Raw genomic sequence first — 21,295 nt, 5'->3', positions numbered from 1 at the left:
AATTTTCATAGTTAGATAAATGAACATCTTGTTTATGTTTGAAAAATATTAAACACTCTATCAAACTAATCAATTTCGTATTAAATAAGATTTTCGAAGGGCCTTTCAGTTTTTGCTCCGTTGACTATAGTGGGGCAAGATGGCCCAACCGGTGGGGCAGGACGTACCACTACGTAAACATGGGGCAAGGCGACCCAAAACAAGCAGGAGATGGACCAAGGTTGCTTGTTGAATGGTTAGTCTATGCAGAGGCACGATTAATCAGTCCAATACTGAGCCCATGTAACCCACATTGCATTGAATTTTGTGGTGTATCATTCAAAAGACAGTTTGGGTATAAATTCGTTGCTGAATTCCGAACAATTATTGAATATTTTCACGGATCTGTTTTTGGCCTTTTAAACAAACCTCCTTAGTCCTACCTTTACAATTACATCAACCTTGCAGATAGCACTTCTGACAGAGTCAAAATTTGACGTTTTGTAATCCAGATGATCTGTGGTTTGAAAACACAGTTGAACTTCATGAAAAATTTACACAAATTTCATATGAAGAACTAAAAACTATTCGTTTCTATTAAACTCACATGACATGTTTAATATAAGACTTATTTAAATCAACAATGCGTGGATAATGGAGGCACCGTGCGACTTGCTCTTGTTTTAATGGTGCGTCCTGTCCCATTGTTTACATTTGAAATGCTAGGGCATCTTACCCCACCTCGGCCGGTGCATCTTGCCCCACTCTGATGATCGTCCGTTTTATGTATTTTATTTAAAATTTTGAGAATTTTAAAACAGTTTCTCTTCGGTATTCGTTAAATACCACTATCAGGTAGTAAACGAAGGCCTGTGTGTTGAAAAAATATAATATCAAAGCATGCCATACCTTACATAAAAATTACAAAATATTAGATCATTTAGAGTCAATTAGGTTTTTTTCTCGTTTTCTTTTTGAAATGGTTATTTCGTGTAGTGAAATTTTTATGGGCTATATTAGATACGTTGATGAACATATTCTATTATTTAAATTATTTTTAAATGGCTTAATTCAGCTTAAAACAGGCCGGGGCATCTTACCCCACCAGAGCGTCTTGCCCCATCTTCCCCTACTTTGACCTCGTTGCCGGCCCATCGTTATCATTATCTTTCCTAGTCCCTGCTTAGTTCCTTATCACGGGTTCCTAGTTCCTCGTAGCCTTGATATAAAATCGGGAGCTAGGTTGCCCTCGCTACCTAGTTTCTTCGTAATCTGTCACTTCGCATTCTGTCACTGTTGTTTGCTGGCCAGCACGTGTTTACTTACCAACATCCCGCCGCCCATGAATTCTGGTGGCTCAGAAGGATTCACTACATCAATGGAAATTTTCCTCTGGTGCAACTCAACTTAGCTCCCATCAACCTCTTCTTCGTCAAGCTCGGCGTCAGCATCCCATTCCACACCAGCGCGCCACAAATCCTGCATGAGAATGCGCCCATGGATCAACATCGGTGCGAGGAGGCTCAGAGTGACCTTCTTGGTGGGAACCTTTTTCCCGGTGACGTATGGTATCAAGCAAGATGATCTAATATCGAATAGGTGACTTTTTAGGAGGTATTTTTTTAGAAAATGGCGACCGTGGCTTTTGACAGCATGGTGATAAACAGCATAGAATGTAAACAACTATGCGAGTAACGAGAAGGTACGTGAGGTGAAATTTCGATACATTTCGTCGAAAAATCGGTGACCCGCTTCGGCCAACGGCTTCTTAAACATTTTCCATGCGAACAAAACAAAAGCAGTTGAAGAATCGGTTTGTTTGGTTCTCAAGCGTTGTTGTTTGTTTGTCTTCTAAGAGCGATTCCCGCCAAATTTGAGTATCAGCATACTGTCAAAAGCTATTTTTCGATTTTTTGCAGTGTAGACGTCAAAATGCTCTACATTACGCTACCTTATATAGTGTGTATTTATCTTGGTATCAAGTGATCCTGCCAGCTCGCGGGAAATTTCAGCGTATCCGACTTAGGGTCCCACTCTATGCCCAGCACTCGAGGGAATCGCTCATTCTGGTCGATCTCGATGGTTTTCTTCTTTGTGGTGGCGTTTTCTTGTAGCTCTTCTGCGACTTCTTGGCTGCTGCTCACCCAATTCCGCATATTGAACCCCGCCTGTGCGTGAATACACCCCGGTGTACAAAAACTTGTATGCAATCACTGAACGCCATACATTAGAATTACTGAACGCCATATGCTTGAATTACTGAACGCCAAGCAATAGGAGTCTTTTTGATATATGGCGTTCAGTAATTCGAAAAATGAGAGGAAAGAACTCACTCTCCTTCTTTTATGGGTTACCCCTCCTCGTTTCTCCCTTCCCACATTTTTCCCCATACCCTCCGGGTCACCCATTGCCCACGAGGGAAATGTCATCCGAAAATGTAAACAACAACTATTTTGGAATTTACCTTTAGGTTATGTTACCGTTTTATTAATTTAATTTCTCGTTTTACACTTCACTGGCACTACTCCTAGGTCTACTTCTGGCAAAACCTGCAAAAGAAGAAAGACTATATCACTTATTATGTACAATTATGCACAATATAAAGATGGAATACTTATCTTCTTTCCATTGCCAGCATCAAGTGGAAGAGCGTTGACAATACTGAAGCACGATCGATTTTCATCTGCTTTACATGTTAAAATGAAAGCAAACACTTTATTAACCAATCTTATCTATTAACGAGCTTGGTTAGATTGAAAACACAACTATTTTTCACACTTATATTTTTACTGCACACGACGCACTCCAAGTGCTGCTGGCAGCTATCAACACTGAACTAGAGTTGGAACGTTGGAGCTGGATCGTATGTATTCATTTGCTCCATATAAGAAATTTTTCATTCCAACCGTAAATTAAGTTTTATTGGCTCCTCATATTGCATTATGAAGATTCATTGTGCTTAAAGATTGACCCACTCGTTGGTAAGTGGCAAATGACTGGCATGCAGACAATTTGACGAAAGCTGTTCGCTCCGGAGCAATCATTTACCGGTAACAAATTGTTTGAAAGCTTGTAATTACATAAGCTGTGAAATCATATAGCCACCTGAATACCAGCTCCTTGCTCACACGGGACAGGTAGACTAGCATTAACCAATTGCCAATTTCAGGCTTTACTGCGTACTTGCCTGAGCAATCAAGTTATCTTTTCGACGCACGAGTCAACTATAAAAAGCAGTATTTGATCGAGCAGCGAATATAATTCTAATATTCGTTTTGTCCGTGACTTAATCAGTAGCATAAAATAATGAATAAATGAATAAAGATTATGGTGTTATAATACCATATTTTTTTATCTACGAAAGGACTCGCTCCTTTGCTGGATCGGATGCGAAGATGTCGTTCTTTTCTGGAGCTATCCCATCACTACACTGATTTGTCTTTAGACAGCAGGAATGCTGACGGCTACTATGGAAAAATACGATGGTCAAAAATAAATCTAATTGGTGAGCAAAAAACGTGTTTGCGAAGAAATAAACCATAAAAAAATATGTTTGATTGGATACTATTTATTTGTAAGTGCGTCCGGTTGTATATATTAATCAATCGCACTAAAAATCGGCAGTAACATTGTAGAAAAATATCCGGAATAAAACTTTGACCAGATGTGAATCAAACCTTCCTACTGTGGCAAATGTAGTTAGGTTTCGAGGAGAGTGAGAGATATTTGAACCATGGACCCTATAGGGGGTGAAGCAGGAAGGCGGTGTTTGAAGAGTAGCTAGCGGTTGTGTGCAAGCAGCAGTTTTTAGGGTAGGGTGGGTAAAACAGACAGTGAAACGGGTGGAAATTGTGTGCAAGCACTCATTTTGTACCGCGGGGCATTTGACTTGTTTAGCTCTCTCCGTGGCTTCCTCTACCAAGTCACAACTGTCAAAGTAGTCATCCACGTAGGTTTTTTTTCTTAATGGCTTCCGCGGCTAGTGGGTATTGTTCCGCGTGTGCGTCTGCATTCATTCGCATAATATATTGCGACGGGAGAACAGGGAGAACACGTGCTCCCGAATGTAGCGACGTCCTTCAGATATGTTGGACGTCTCCGACGGATCTGATCGAAATAAGAACCGCTGTGCGTGTAAGATACACACGCGAGAAAATGTTTCATCAAATTCGCATCCGCAAATTGTATACACGCTGTGAATCATCGATGCCGTCATTGCAGTGAAAGTTTCTGTTCATCGTCTTCAGCTGACACCAAGCTTGTTTTCACATATGCACCCAGCGGGATCAGTGCCTCCAACGCGTCATTCTTTTCTAACACTTCTTTTCCAGTTTCAAAGGGCATAAAAGGCCTACTCACTACTCCTCAAAGGGCAAATTAATCCTGTTTCTCCTTCGAATGGTAAGAATAAATCTTACATTTCCGTTTCTATGGACCCTCCTATGATTTGTGTATACCACAATATACAATTTCCTTAACAGATATTCAATAAAACCGTTCAATCGTTTAAAATAATTGACTCACAGCGTGGATAGAATTTGTGAACAGTAACGTCTTTTTCGAATGGTTGACTATATATGTATGTGTACATAATTTGCATCTATCCGGGCCGCTACACGAACCGCAAACTCCAACCGCGAACTCAAAAACCGTATAAGTTTACGTCAAAATCTTTGCGGTTCGTGTAGCCGCTTTTTGTGGTACCAATTCTGTGAGCCACGCTACACGAGCCGCAAACTCAAAAAGTTTGCGGCGCAAAGAGGTTTTTGTTTTTGATTTTTCAGTTAACTCAAAAATCTTCCTTCACAGCAAACAAGATCTTATTTCAATTCACACAAAAAGTAAAAGATGGATAATCTTTTGATGAGTGAAGTGTGACTAACTACCCTATCGCGGGTCATCGAGTTGAGTACCCAAAACTTGCAACAACGCAACAGGCGTACTGTGCGAAGGCAAGAAGATGGCAACCGTTTGCTGGACAATACTGTAGCAGAGCAAACAAATGAAACTATAATTAACTTTCTTCGCATGAAGAAGGAAGGTTTTGATGTTCTCAAGTTACATAAAAAGTGGTAGGATAAAATATTTTAATCTTTATCATTAAACTTTTTGAAACTTTTGGATAAAATCAGTTGGTGGGCCGGACTTTGCCGAACCCTGATCTATAGTGAATTTATAATTGATATTCTAGCTATAAAATGACAAGATATTACCGTAACTACAAAAGAAACACGTAAATTTATCACCATATGTCCGTTTATTTTGTTTTTGAGATTTGTTATGTTTATATTCTTCAATGTGTCTGTGTTGTTTTATCTATTCTAAGGATTAAGTTTTTCCATAACTCTCACTTTTACGTAGCTTTTGTTGCACATTGAATCACACACATAGTCGAATAGAAGTGGATTAATAAACGTGTTTGTGGCGCATACTTGTACTTAATATTTGATTAAGATTTTAGGATCTAAACGTAAGGCATAAATGTTTAAAATTATAGAATTCGTGTTTCCGATTGAAACAAACAATCATTCCAAAACATTTTTGGAAAAAAAATGTATGTAAATGTAAAATGTAAATTCAGTTTCAATGTTCAATGCGTTTCAAAAATATGCGTACTGAAATACAGAAAAGGTTAACTCTTATCTAAAATGTTGGACCTACACAGGTTTAGGTCATATATGTGAACTTCAAATTAACATACTTAATGAATTTTTCAAATTATAAAAGTTATACAATAATTTGGGAAACACTCTCAAGTTACTTCACCGAAAATTTCAAATCGATCCGACTTCTCATTTAAAAGATATTAAAGTACAGGAAAACAGAATCTCCCATACAGAATGTATGGACTACCCGGGTAGTCTAGTTGAACGTTTGAGGGGTATCAGGCGAAAAACGCGAATAAAAATTATTCAACTTCCTTGGAATTTGTTTTTTCATTAGCAAAACGATAGAAAATGAGTTTTTCTAGGCATTCTAAAAGTTTCATACCGATACGTCAATCCAAACGAAATTCTTTTAAGAAAACAAAATTCCAAAAACTATCCGGGTAGGAGGTTGAACGAGTAATGGTTAAATTTAAGATGTTGAATTTACTGAAGAACTTGAACATTTAATGTCAATATTGTCCAAAATGTAAAATGTTATAGAAATATATTTCGAAATGTTGGAAAATACCAAAAACTAACTTCATCGTAATTTATTAAGTATAAAAGAAGTACAATTACTTATTGAAAGTGTACGGCTTACAGAAAAATGTACTTATTGAACTTTCAAAATTATTATTTAAATGAGATGTATTAGAAAACATTCTTAAATATCATCACTGAAAATTTCAACTCATTACGGCATCTAGAACAAAAGATAGGGTAAAAGTACCCATTTTGGCCCACTTAGGGAAGGGTCACCACAAAATAAATCGTTGCATTAATTGTACCGATCATATCACGATAAACTGTGTATGATAATGTAGAGTAACTATCTAAGCATGCATTAAAATTCAAATGTTTTAGTTTATTTGATGTTTTCACTGAAAAATTATCAATTTCCGAACACACTTTTGGTCGCTATTTTTGCCCGCTTTGCTTCTATTTTGGCCCACCTGTGTACCAGTTTTGGCCTACATGAAAAATGCCTTTTTTATGTGTTTCATGGTTTTAAAAATCTTTATAATAATTTAAATCTGCTATTTACATTTATTTATTTTATTTTATTCATTTATTCGACAGACTGTGTAGCCCTCTCGAATTTTGGTACACGGTTGATTACAATTACGGTATAGTTACACGTTTCACGTCACAGATAAGGGATTATTAATGGCTGCGGGAGTTGCGGAGACGGTTGACAAACTGGGCACGTGTGATGCCCGGCTCGAAGAGATCACATATTGAGTTAAATTGGCGACACATGGTGATAAGCGGGGACAAACCTCCAAAACGTGTACGATGATCAGCTAAGGTGATCATGTCGCGTGAACGAAGTGCTCTGGTGGGGGCGTATAGGTTGATAGCAGAAAGCAGCTCAGGAGAATCGATGTTGCTGTTCAACAGGTTCGCAATGAAGACGCATTGTGCCGTGCGATGTCGCTCGTCTAGGGTATCAAGGCCAAGTAAGGCGCACCGGGTGGTATAGTCCATTGCGTTCCAGTGGCGTAATGCATAACGGGTGGCTTTACGTTGTATGGATTCGATCCGTGCTACTGGTTGGGTAGCATTTGGCCACCACACCTCAGATGCATACTCAAGCACCGGTCTGACCAAGGAACAGTAAATCATTTTCACAGTGGTTGGGTCACGAAGTTCTCGAGTAAGCTTAGCAAGCAGACCAACCAGCTGGTTTCCTCTAGAAACGACGTTGTTCAATTGTTTGTCATAATTAAGTTTTTGGTCGAGAAGAACTCCAAGATCGCACACGCAATCTTTACGGGTCAGGGTTGTACCGTTCAATGTGTAGTCGTAGAGACGAGGTTCACGAGATCGGCTGAAGGTTATGGTGACGCATTTCTCTGTGCTGAGATGGAGGCAGTTTCTGGAGCACCAGGAAGAAAAAGTATCCAAGATACTTTGGAGCCGAACTTGATCGGTTGTATCTTTTACAGGAATGAATAATTTTGCATCATCAGCGTAAAGCAGGTGACATTTAGCGGGAAGGACAAGCGACAAATCATTCATGTACAGGATGAACAGCAACGGCCCTAGGTTGCTGCCCTGTGGTACACCTGATGTAACTTTAATACGGCGAGATAGGCTATCTCCTAATTTTACCAAGTATGCGCGGTCACAAAGATAGGATCTTAACCAGTCCATCATCAGATTGGGAAGCCCGAGGGTGTCAAGCTTTCTGAGAAGGATGGAATGTGGGATGCTGTCGAATGCTGCTTTGATGTCGGTGTAGATTGCGTCCATCTGCATTCCGGCATCAATTGAGGTGTGCACGAGATTGGTGAATTCTAATAGGTTCGTTGTCGTTGATCTCTTGGGGAAAAATCCGTGTTGATTTGCAGAGATGTAATTCTTAGCGCTGGCGAGCAGTGGGTCGTATATCAGTAGTTCAAAAGCTTTGGCGCAGGCGCATAAGGACGTTATGCCACGGTAGTTTTTCGCATCAGTTTTATCCTCTTTTTTGTGTGTAGGCGTCAACCAAGACACTTTCCATGAAGCAGGGTACACCCCTATGCGGAATGAAGCGTCGAAAATTTTGCAGAGAATGGGGGCAAAAACATCACGACAGCTTTTCAATGGGACCGATGGGATTCCGTCTGGACCAGGTGTGTGCGAGGGTTTTATTTTGTCGATAGCTTTTATGACCGAGTCAGAATTGAAGATAGGGATGCCTGGATTGACTGCGGTAATTGGCGTATTTGTGAGGGCTGCTGTGATTACGGTCTGGTCTGTTATGTCAGGAAGGAAGGAGTCTTGGAACCTTGTGGCAAAAATTTCGCACATTTCGGGCATTGTGTTTCCAATCACGCCGTTGTATGAGACAGAACCAGGAAGGCTTGGCGATTTTCGCTTACAGTTGACAAAGTTCCAGAGAGCACGAGGGCAGCGACGAAACTTGAGCTCCATTCGTCGAGCGTAGTTTTGGTAGCATATCCTATTGTAGCGTCGGTATAACGAGTGGACGGCGTTGTAATAGAAGCGTGTATCCATAGTATGGTGTTGCTGGTGGCGGCGGTAAGCAGCACGTTTGTCCCTTTTCAGTAGACGGAGTGTTCTATCACCCCACACGGGCCCGCGGGAGGGCTGCACAATTGGGGTGCAAGTGCGTAAGGCGTTACGTGTAAAGCTTAGGAACGCTTCAACAGCATGATCAACCGATGGAAAGTCAGAGCAGTGAAAAGTGGCATTGAACGAAGAAAGCATCTGCCCGAGTATATTCGTATCAGTCCGTGCAAAATTTAGCCGTGGCTCCATATGTGAACTGATATACGTGTAGGGGTCTGCGGCGGCTATCAATTCCATAATAAGTGGAGGATGATGAGTGTCAACGGGTAGCAGCGGTGTATCACATGTTGTTATGACAGAAGATAGTTCCGCTATGTTGTAGTTTGCCATTACGAGATCGAGAACGCGACCAGATGAATTTGTCACGCTGTTCAACTGGAAGAGAGCATTTTGCGTCAAGCCATCAATGAGTCGATTAGAACTTGAGCATCGCGAATGAGGATTTAGATACTGAAAGGGAATGTCGGGACATTCGGGAGGTACAGACCAAGCGATCGCGGGCTGGTTGAAATCACCTAGTATGAGTATCCCGTACCCTGGGAGCATAGTTGTACAGATGCCGTTTATGCAGTCAAGAATTTCTTCAATGACTTGTTCATTTCTGCTCATATCGGGCGGGAGGTATGCGGCTATTACGTAGAGGCGTGAATTCGAGAGTTTAATGCAAACCCAACCAGCCCGGAATTGAGTTCCATTTGAAAATTGAGCAGGCCGGAGAAAACTCCATACAAAAAAAACCAGCTCTCTCGGACTTAGCCGATTTTTACGATGCCACACTCGATGATTGCCGTCCGCAGATGCCGCGATAGTGGCGGAGACCCGTCGCTCGCGGACTTAGCCAAATTTTTCGATCCCGCTCTCGAACATAGCCCGCCGCAGATGCCGCGATAGCAAAGGAGCGTCCTTTTTGTGCGATCGAACGAGCGCGACGATGTGCGTGTGGATGTTTTTTCCCGTTCGTACGGCGCATCTCACACGCAGAGTTATTTTGACACATCGAAGTAAACAAAGCAGCACGGTAAGTTCGCTAAAGTTTTTCGCTGATAATTACATTTTATTTCTACATTTCAGCTGTTATAGGTTAATATTTCGCTTCATCAATCAACATTCAACCATTTAACATACGATTCTGACCAGTTCGCGTCGTATTTTAACCACCGGAGGGCGATGGATCCTGTACAGTGAAAACGTAAACAATCAGGTAAGCAGTGAAGTGAAAGTGTTTCGGCATTAGAAATAGTTTATAATCATAATATTTCTAACATTACTATTCACCATCATCAGAGCAAACTTTTGTCGAATTGGTGGTTACATCAAGTGTTCACGGATATGCTTCAGGATTAAACTGGTTGAAAAGAGAAAGGGCTTGTATTTTTCGATTATCGAATGCATTGCTGTAGGACCGGCATTGAAAATAAGGTGAAGTAATGCCGAAGCAATCAAACCGATCATGCAAGTGTGTTGTTTTCCAGAATGTTAATTAACGTTTAATCAATGTTCTGTTTTTACAGCACCAAAAGCAGTGCCCTGTTTCTTCACAGAATATTAACGACATCAAGAGCGTAAACAATTGATTCGTCCAGATAGTTCTACACGTTTTCGAAACTATTTATGGAATCATCAGTTCATATCAGGTAAAGTATGAAGTGTTTGTCATGAAATAGTTCCCAATGTGTTTACATAACTGAATTACGTCATTTCAGCAGCACGGGTAGCGGATAGTATAGTTTCGTGCACAAATTGATACCAGCGGCTTCAACTTCACAATACCGATAAAGCGTGAATGTTTTGCTTACGCGGTAGGATTTGCTGTGCAATCAGCTGAGATTTGCAGGAAAAATGATTGTCTCGAAATAGTCAGTTGACATCGTGTGACTAATTCAATGTTTTCGGTTCTTTCAGCTACACTTGCTTCTTTCAGTGGTGCTTTCCGATCACACTTCAGTTTCAGAATGTGCTAAAAATCAGGCGTTGCGTGTTCAGAGCCCCAAAATCAAAGGCGAATGACATGGAAGACAGTCGAAATCCTTTAGAAAAGGTACAAACAAGTGTGTTTGGATAGGTTCGGTTTCAGGCTGTCCTTGCAGTAGGCGCCGACGCGTGCAATCAGGGGATCAGAGCCGAGCGACGTGTCGAATTATCTATAGGTCATAGATTCAAAAAGTTGCTGCTATGGAGCATGTGCATTTCCGCAGTATTCACCTAGGCGAAAATCAGCATGTGCCCGAACAGCAATCGGCTGTGTACCTCATCGAAACTTCGGCAATTGCAGAGAGATATCCGCGGAAGAATCCGTGGCCTGTAGATACCTGCTTTAGGTAGAAGTAAATCCGCCCGTGCCTCCAGATTCTCCGTAGCACGATTTTGAGTAATACACGCACGTCAAGCACATCACGGAAAAAACCACCAGGGTAGTATCCACGATAATTTGCATCTAGGTATCGGATATTGCGCTAATGTGAAAAGAATATGCTTCTGTGTTGATGAAGGTGAATATCGGTTGAAAATAATTGGTAATGAACATATATTTATAGATATTATATTTTTTCTTCTCTTTCAGCAGCAAATGCTTTTTTGTATTCGAGATAATTAGAAGAAATTACAAGCAACGGATTACCGTTGCAAACTATACAGGTAAGCTATCTATTTAAAGATAAATTAAACAGCAGCTACACACATGCCGTGAAGTAGTTCACAGCATTTTTTGGGTTGTAATTAATAATATTTTTGATACGTTGTAGATCATTTGCCGTATATAAGACCAGCACCCCTTAGATGCGTGTTTCGACAAGGAAGAAGAAGATCTTAGCTTCCTCAACTAAATTTCTAGTGATACGGATCATCATCATAGAAGGTACGACTAGCAATTAATTAGTAAGCTCATATTTTATTATGTTAGGACTTACAATCTTGATAACACAGAACGGAATATTTGGCGTGATATGGTATTCCATAGCATACCATTAAAAAGAACAGTCTTCTTTAGTTTCGTGGCCAAACATTTGCTATTGGTATTCATTCATTTGTTGTAATCTGCATGTTGTTTAATGCATACCTATCATATCTCAAAGATTTATTATCATTTTGTAAAAAATTGATATCATTTACAAGGTATATTGCTAAGCAATATGTAATTTAATAACCGTGTTTAGTTAATATCATAATTAATTAGAATCAATCGTCTTTAGTTGATATCGTAAACATTTAGAATCAAAAGATTTACATCATTACATTAAATTTGGGTATGAATAACAATGTATGTTGCTAAAAAAAATGTAATTTAATAACCGTGTTTAGTTAATATCCCAAACATTTAGTATCAAATCTGCTATGTTGATATCATCAACCAAAAATATTAACTCGTTAATGCTTTTCACGGGAATAGTTATTTATTTATGTTTTTTTTCTTATATTTCATTTCAGATTTATTATTTCATCCCACGTTGTAAACATTGAGAACTACCAGCGAAGAAAATGGTAAATAAAAAGAAAAATAAACTGAAATTATTTTCGTTCAACGTATTTATTCGGCGCACGGGCTGTGACGTCACAGCCAAGCGTCGGAGTGAAAGAAACAAATACACCGCGGGGAAAAGTAACTCAAGGCCCTGGGGTGCTCGCGCGCTCACCACTGAAATAGGCCGCGAAGACGCTGCTATCGCGGGGAGTTGTCGCTGTCGGCTATTATTTGCAGATAGCCGGCTATAACCCGCTCAACTCGAGTTTATCGCATTCAAATGGGTAGTTGGGAACGCACAGTATCTCAATAGATGAGTGGCACGTAAGGTGTTCATGAGACGGCAGACAATGCCCAACCAGCCTGGAATTGGGTGGCATTTGAAAATTGAGCAGGCCGGAGAAAACTCCATACAAAAAAAACCAGCTCTCGCGGACTTAGCCGATTTTTGCGATGCCACTCTTGACGATTGCCGTCCGCAGATGACGCGATAGCGGCGGAGACACGTCGCTCGCGGACTTAGCCAAATTTTTCGATCCCGCTCTCGAAAATAGCCCGCCGCAGATGCCGCGATAGCAAAGAAGCGTCCTTTTTGTGCGATAGAACGCGCGCGACGATGTGCGTTTGGATGTTTTTTCCCCTTCGCACGGCGCATCGCACACTCAGAGTGATTTTGACACATCGAAGTAAACAAAGCAGCACGGTAAGTTCGCTAAAGTTTTTTGCTGATAATTACATGTTATTTTTACATTTTAGCTGTTACAGAGTAACATTTTGCACTATCAAACAACAATCAACCGTTCGACATACGTTGCGGACCCGAAAATGGCCGAAGTTTTTACCGCCGGATGATAAGTTCCGGACAAGCTGATCGAGACGTGGATCCTTGGCAGGCAAATGTAAACAAAGAGGTAAGTTGTGCAGTGAAAGTGAAAGTGTTTAATCCAAATTAGTTTATTGTTTTAAATATTCATTTATGTTCTTGCAGCATCGTGATTTGGGTTTTCATTGTGTTGTTATTTTTCAATAGCATGACTACGGCAAACGCGGAAAAACTTCAGGGTTGCGATGAATCCAAAACCCCTTTTGTTTTATTTTGAGATCGATGAACGCATCCACCGCTTTGGTTATCAAAAGAGGAACATCGTAAACAATCAAGTAAGCTGTGAATTGTGTATCATTGGGAAAAAATCATTCGCTATTATTTTGTTGTATTCCTGCAGCTTCGTGAAAGTGAATTGCGTTTTGTGTTTTCGTTCTGATTACGCACTGGGACCACGGATCACACAGCATTCACTGCGATCATTCTGGATCATCAAACTCGAAAGACGTACCCATCTATTGTTTAGCAAGATGGACAGCAAAGAAATGCAAACAATCAGGTAAGCTGAAGCAATGGGACTGTTTCAAATTTCGACCGAAATAGTATATCATTTTAATATGATGTTCTATTCTTTCAGTACAGCGAATATAAAGTTTTCTTCATCCGACATTGATCCCTAAATTTTGCATTGCTCTGATTGTGTTCTGTGTTTACAGCTACACAGCCGGTGAAAATCTAGTGTAAGCGCTGTGGCTACGTTTCCATTTGTGATATCCAGCACTTGCACAAAAGACATCGGAAATAACCAAGAGGAAATCTTCCGGAATAGACGTATTGCATCAACTGTTACAAAGGATCATCTATCAGGTGAGGCTTGTTGTGAAAATTATTGAACCGAAATAATGCTTTTCGAAACTTTTGTTGTATTTTTGTAGATTTCTTGCTGCCTCCAGTGTCACCAAACTACGATGAGGTTATAAAAACCTTATAAGTTGTGTTAGTTAGTGGATGTGCGAATGTGTTTATTGAATACACACTTCATTATTAAAATGTGCGAAAGAAAACAGGAGATCACGCATGGAGCATTGATATCGCTAGACTAATCATCGGCAGAAGTCAGGTAATTATACTTCATTAAACTCGTAAATTCGAAAGAGTGCATTGATATCTGTTGAAATATTATTCTTTACTTTCAGTGGTACGAACATTTAAACATGATGTTTGCGAGGACAGGAAATATGCTAGTGAAGACCAACAATGATGTGAAGTAGAAAACTTAACGCTTTCTATTGAAATTAGTTTTTTTTTCCAAGCACATTTTATATATCTGTGTTTGGGTTCAGTTTCGATGGTAATCGAAGCTTGCGAGACATCCCAGAATGGAGTTACATGTTGGTAAGTTTTAATACATTTCGACAATTATATTCATTATGCTACACATGTCCAAATGTTAAATGTTTGTGATCTCTTATCTCCTTGATCTTTTATCCAGATTTAAATAATTGATTCGAGAGGATTTCATTCGCATAAATTCGAATACTGCCGTGAACCATTCAGGTAAGGTGAATGTTATAAGACAAATTAAATTGTGTAGGACTTTACTTGGTTACTAACATTTTGGAAACATTCTAGATAATTTTTTCTTCGATACGCGTTTGAAAAGTTGGGCATAACCTGACGTCTGCAACTTTCAACAGCACCAATATCGTGACCCTCAACATCATCATAGCGGATAAACAGGCAGATCAGATGGTAAGCTAATTTTTATATTTACTGTCACAGTAGTAAGGATCGTACCCGTAAGCTTGGCTTCACAAATTTAAAAACAAAAATTTGCTAACATTTGCTTTCATATAACGCCCCAACAGTATTATTCATTACAAATAATGTAGTCCGTGAAATTTTGTAGAATAATATTAAAATATTGTTATCGTATGAAAAGATTAATGAACAAATCGTGAACATCCGATAACATAGGCATCAACTGTGTTCAGTTGATATCGTAAATAATAAATAACAACTCTGCTATCGTTAACCAAGAATATCAACTCAAAGACGATTTTCACAGATAAGTAATTGTTTTCTTTTTTAAATTCTTTATTTATTACAGGATGCCGAAGATCGCGTAATTAAACTGTAAGCAACCAAAAAATCGGTAAATAAATAGAGTAAAAGGAAATTATTTTCGTTCAGCGTGTTTATTCGGCGCACGGGCTGTGACGTCACAGCCAAGCATCGGAGTGAAAGAAACAAATACACCGCGGGGAAAAGTAACTCAAGGCCCGGGGGTTCTCGCGCGCTCACCACTGAAATAGCCCGCGAAGACGCTGCTATCGCGGGGAGTTGTCGCTGCCGGCTATTATTTGCAGATAGCCGGCTATAACCCGCTCAACTCGAGTTTATAGCATTCAAATGGGTAGTTGGGCAGGCGGTGAGCACTCCTCCCCCGCGAGCGTGAGCGCTGTTGTTGCTATTCCTATCACGGCGGTAGACTCGAAATTCATCGCCAAATACCAGCGAAGATGGCAGACTTGGGTCGAGCCAGGTCTCCGACTTTTGTTAAATAAGTAAGATAAAATGTTTAAATCGATATTTTAAATTTCACTTTTGCAAGATCATCGGATTTTCGTTTAGACAATTTCTGACAACCAGCTGTCAGTGTCAAAATGCATACAAATTCAATCGAAACCAGATTTCCTTGCATCTATTTTGGCCCACTTTTGCATCGAAATTAAAATTATTTCTCGTGCTCTAAAAATTCAAGTAACGTTTTGATAATTCCTAAAAACACTCAAAGCTTTAGAAAAACATAACATTTTTTACGCAGTGGTTGCTTTTATCTCAAGGTGGGCGAACTATCTGCCTACGGTATGGTTTTTTGAAAAAGAGACAGCTTCGTAGTTTTAAGTGATTTTCTCGAAAAATATTGATGCAATCGCCTTCAAATTTGGTATTTGACAAGAATAAATTGACCTCAACATTAAAAAAAATGTTAGGGGGCATACGCTTGTAGGAATAAGTCCAGCGCTTCCGGAAGTGACGTGTCCTCTGCACAAATCTTTTACATTCCCCTCTTAAATGTGTCTACAAATCTCTCCGCTTGGCCATTAGATTGCGGATGAAATGGTGCCGTTTACATGTTGAATGCCATTTTGGGTACAAAATGTAGCAAACGCTTCACTGGTGAACTGTGTGCCGTTGTCGCTTGCGAGTGTGACTGGTGTACCGAAACGTGCAAATAATCCTCGTAGAATGGTTATAGTAGTCGTAGTTGTAGTACTTGCAGTTTTAATAATCTCTGGCCATTTAGAATAAGCATCAACGACAATCAGGAAATTGTCTCCTCCCACTAGGCAAGCATAATCAATATGCACCCGTTGCCATGGAGTTGAAGGCTTTGGCCATGTAACAGCAGCTGAATGTGGAGGTGATTTTGCTGCGGCCTGACACTTCTCGCAAGTTGATACACACTGGCTTATTTCATGATCGATGGATGGCCAGTATACGTAGCTCCAAGCTAGTGATTTCATTCTATGAATACCAGGATGTCCACGGTGAAATTGACGAAGACATCGTTGCTGAAGGCTTCTTGGAACTACAACTCTCTCTCCAAATAGTATAAAACCATCCACTACTGATAAGGTTAATAAGGCTTCCCTTCTTGCGTAAAATCGTGATCGAGATCTCCTTCACACACTTTGTCACGAGGCCAACCACATTGTATTAGACTTGGGCAATTCGATTCTTTTGCCTGAACGTGAACGATCCAGTTCTTTCATTGAGATGAATCGAATGTGAATCGCGGTTCTTTCATTCATTTAGTTGTCAAAAATAAACATAAGATTTTTCGAAACTTTAATCAACTAGTAGAATAAAAATATTGCTTTCAAAGTTCTGATAAATATAAAAGAAAAATCCTGATGTTTTTTTTTAAATTTTATTTTCGAATAATTTCATAACTCTTGTAAGTATTGAGCATAGCAGTAATGTTGTAAATTATAGAGAAAAAAACAATCTGTTTTACAGTTAATTCCACTCTATTGTTTTAACTGGAAGATAATATAAATAATTTCTTTAATAGTTTAAGCATTTTGTTGAATAAAAAGCATTTCTTTTAACTTTTTTGGTAATAACCTTGACCGCTTTTCTGAATAAATCTGCCCCGGCTTTGAAAATAGTCTTAAATTAAACAAATTAATCGTTTGAGTGTATGATTGGTTTTGAGTTTAGATGGATAAATGGACAACGCTCGTATTGGTGTCATGCACTGATACTTTTCGAATGCCCAGTGCTCCCCAACCTTTTTAAAGCCGAGGATCATTAGCTCTTTATTTGCTCATCATTTGCAATGTACAATAAATATGTATATTTTTTTTTATAACATGGTTTTTATTTACGTTAGTACAACAGTTTTTCCTTACGTACTATTTAACAATTTTACTTGTTGGACAAGCAGCATGATGAGAAACAAAAGCATGATTTTACATACAGAAAGCTTTTACAGGGAACATGTAAGGACATCTACATCAATCGCAGCATCATTGTTTCCAGTGATGTGGATGATGTAGTTTGCAAAGACAGAGAGTATTGCACTACGTGTACCCGCTCTTATTCTGTTTAGAGCGGGCCAGTGCAAATCAACCAAACGAAACTGGTACCCTGGAGCAACTTGTTCCAGTCGCGTCTGCAGGATGTCCCACGCAAAAGCAACGCGAGGGCATGCTGCAAACTTGTGCTCCAGGGTCTCAACAGCAGGACAAAACGGGCATGATGGTGTGTCGGCTCTGCCGGCACGGAATAGATGCTCCCCGTGTCGCAACTTCCCGTTTGCCAGCAGATATAGGGCGGAGCGTTGTGCTGACGTCAGCCTCCTCGAGCTTATGTTTCCCCACACTCTTCTCCACAGCGTATGTGGGGAAGCTCCAACCACCCTTGGGTCCGGAAGGGCGTTTGTTGCTGCGCGTCGCAGACCACGTGTTGTTGGCGCTCGTCGCAGAGTTTCTGGTACGTACGCCAGATGCTGGATAACCTTGCGGAGGCAAGGGTAGGACGACGGGACGGAGTTGGTGTCGGGTGGGTTCCCAGCATTGGCGATGTGCTCGGACCCGATCACCAAGCAACCCTGCTCCGCAAGGTACCGGTTTGTAAGTAGTGCTTGTGTAGTGATTGAGGGGATGTGGAGGTTTAGACCACCGCGGTCTCGTGGTAATGCCAGCTGGTGGAGAGGTACGCGGATGCCTCCAGAGCCGTTCCACAGCAGTGATCCAATCATGTGAGAGACCTTTGCCACGTCTTGCTGCCGAGCGCCACATACCGACGCGACAAACCACAGCCGGGTCTCTGACCCGCTCGATTTTGGAGGAGGAGGAAGTGATCACTGAGACATCGTCAGCATATGCATTGATCAGGTCATCCTGATCGCAGCAAATGCTTTCGAGCTCAGTGATAAGGGGATGAAGGTAGAGGACAAACAGATGCATGGAAAGAGGGTCGCCTTGTCTGACGGAACGTTGGATGGGGAAAGAAGAGGACAGCTGGCCATTTACCAGCAGACAGGAAAAAGACCGCTCTCCAATAGACCTGAGAAGTCCAACCAGCCGGGGATTGAATCCCAGGGAGGTCATGGTCGTCCACAGGAAGCCTCGGTCGACGCGATCAAACGCCTGCGAGAGGTCAAAGGAAACGAGCTTGCCACTTTTCTTCCTCCTCTTCAGGTCCATAATTCTCTCCTTAACCGAGAGAACAGCTTGAAATATGTTTTGCGGCTTGTTGCTGCATTTTTGAGCTGGGGAAATACTGACAAGTTTTTACCTGCCCCTGGTATGAGATGTGTGTCAGCTCCCCTCCGATGTGCAGATACGATGCAATCGGATGCTTACGCACCATGCGCACCACACGCACACCAGATAAAATACCGGCTAGCGGAGATTTCTCACCATGGGTAAGCCCTCTAACGGCCAATACCTGCCCATACTTTTCTAGCTCTTTTGCAAGTGTTTCGTCGGTGGCGAAGTATGGCAGGTCTAGGATTTTTATGTCCGTGGCGCCATCCGCAAGCTGAATTTCGATCGGGTAGCAGACACCATCAATGGTTTTACCATGCTTGCCACGGTGCTGCTCCACGATTTCTTCGGCCTCCTCCTTCGAGCTCATCTGTACGAACACAGTGTTCGCCGGCGAGACCAGATGAGCTCGCTTCACGACGCCCTTCTTCGAAAGTAGCATTCCGAGTAAATCATGCACCTCGGCTTCTCTCGGCCTGATCGGGAGTGCATCAAAATTTACTTTGAATGCATTCTCCCATTTGGGGGCTTGCTCCATCTTCAAAAACTGCAGTGAAAACTTGGCGCACACGTGGAGGATCGATGACTTAAGGCTGCTCCCAGGCCAACAGAAGATGCATCAGCTGACACTACTATCTCGAGTCGTGGATCGTAGTGAGTTAACAAAAGGTCTGATGCCAATATTGATTTGAATTTTTGAAAAACATTCTGGCACTCTACTGACCAATCAAATTGCTTTCCGTCCTTCAACAAGGCATCTAGTGGATATCGTAAATTTTGCAAATTTGGGATGAAACGGCCATAATAATTGATTGCTCCAAGGAATGACCTTACTTCGCTTATATCGGATGGTGCTGGCAGATTAATGATTGCTTTTATCTTTGCTGGATCAGGTCAGATACCGTTACTGTCTATTACATATCCCGGATAACGGATTTGTTTTTTATTGAAAGAACACTTCTCTACACGGATTGTGAAACCGGAGTCCTGAATCCGTTGAAGAGTCTGGTGCAAAATTCATCATGTTCTTCCTGATTCCGACCTCCGATAATGATATCGTCCATATAGCTGGAAACACCAGGCATAGCTGCTAACATCTTGTCCTTCAGTTCTTGAAATGCCGCGGGAGCTACCTTGATTCCGGGTGGTAGTCTGTTGTAGGAGAATAGCCCGCGGTGCGTATTTATTGTGAGGAGGTTTTGACTTTCCTCAGCTATTCCCACTTGGAGGAACGCATCTGATAAATCGATTTGCGTAACATGAGTACAATTTCCCAGCTATGCGAATACAGTATATTCAGTCATACAATTGCTAGTTCCAACCGGTTAATTGAGCCATCCAAACGCTTCGGTGATTCATACACCTGCTCAATTGCGGCTTGCAAGCATACAGTGGCGAGATCCAATCGCTGAGGGGAATCATCGAAGCGAATTGTGGCGGCTGCCAACCGGTTGCAAACTTGCGGTTGTTTGGCAACCTTGCAAGGGCGGCGCTGCCAAATGTCAAATTGCATTGTTTACCAAATATTCCGAAGTGTAAATATTGTGTTTAGTAAAGATAATATGTAAGTTCGGCGATTTTGGCGGGTTTCAACCTCTAGATTCACTAGATATCAGATGTATTCGGCTAATGCGTATGTTGGTGGTTCAGCTTATTTGCGTCTTTCCGACCTAAAAATTCAGTAGAAGAGCATGGGTAACATTACAATTCCTAAGGTCGTGGTAACTCGAACTCCCTTGGACAGCACATCGTCACGTATTTTAGTCTCGATTTGACGATCGTATTCAATTTTCATTGATCAGATCGAGATCAACACGATCGAGACCAACAGGCAATTAACCGAACACATCTGATATCTAAAGTCTATCTGGAGGTTGAATCCCGCCAAAATCTTGAAACTAATTACAAAATTGTGTACTAATAGTTGGTTCACGTTGATTGAAATGCTGTTCCTTCAAGTTCAGAAAAAGAAGAAATATTTTGTAAAATAACTGTTTTACCCATTTTGTAGGTACATTCAAGCTTTCCTCTTGCTGACAACACACAATAGAACAAAAATAAATATTTTATTTAATTTAAACATGTTTCTTAGCTTTATTTCACATACTTCAAACGGATTGATAACAATAAATTAGGTGAAATGGATAACAATATAAAATAGATAATGAGTTCATGAATTTCCCTGCCTACGTCCACGTAGGTTGAGCGCTTTGCTTTTTTTTGTAATTGGCTTAATAAAACAAAATTCATTTATTAATCTATAGGAACTATGCAAATAATACATAATATCATTATAGATATGTATATATCATACATAACAAAGGAACATCCTATCTAACTAAATGAAATGAAAAGTGGAAAATGATTTTATATAGAGATTGAGAGATAAGTACGATTGCTTTTAGTTCAGTAATTTAGGCTTATTTAAACAAAATGAAATAGCCTATCTAAGCGTACAAAATATTATCCTTCAATATTCCTATAAATCTAACTAACAATACATACTATTCTTAAGGGTACCTTACTC

The 21,295-nt window shown here is 40.6% G+C and overlaps 1 pseudogene; it reads right to left on the bottom strand.

The window, feature by feature from the left end:
* LOC131293867 (uncharacterized) overlaps positions 1-19,210 on the bottom strand; it is a 29,559-nt pseudogene extending 10,349 nt beyond the window's left edge.
* Between the last annotated feature and the right edge of the window lie 2,085 nt (positions 19,211-21,295).

This window comes from Anopheles ziemanni, chromosome 2 (assembly GCF_943734765.1).
Source record: "Anopheles ziemanni chromosome 2, idAnoZiCoDA_A2_x.2, whole genome shotgun sequence".
NCBI classification, from domain to species: domain Eukaryota; kingdom Metazoa; phylum Arthropoda; class Insecta; order Diptera; family Culicidae; genus Anopheles; species Anopheles ziemanni.
Note: the sequence above shows the minus strand (reverse complement) of the source record. Positions and strands in the feature narration are given on the sequence as shown.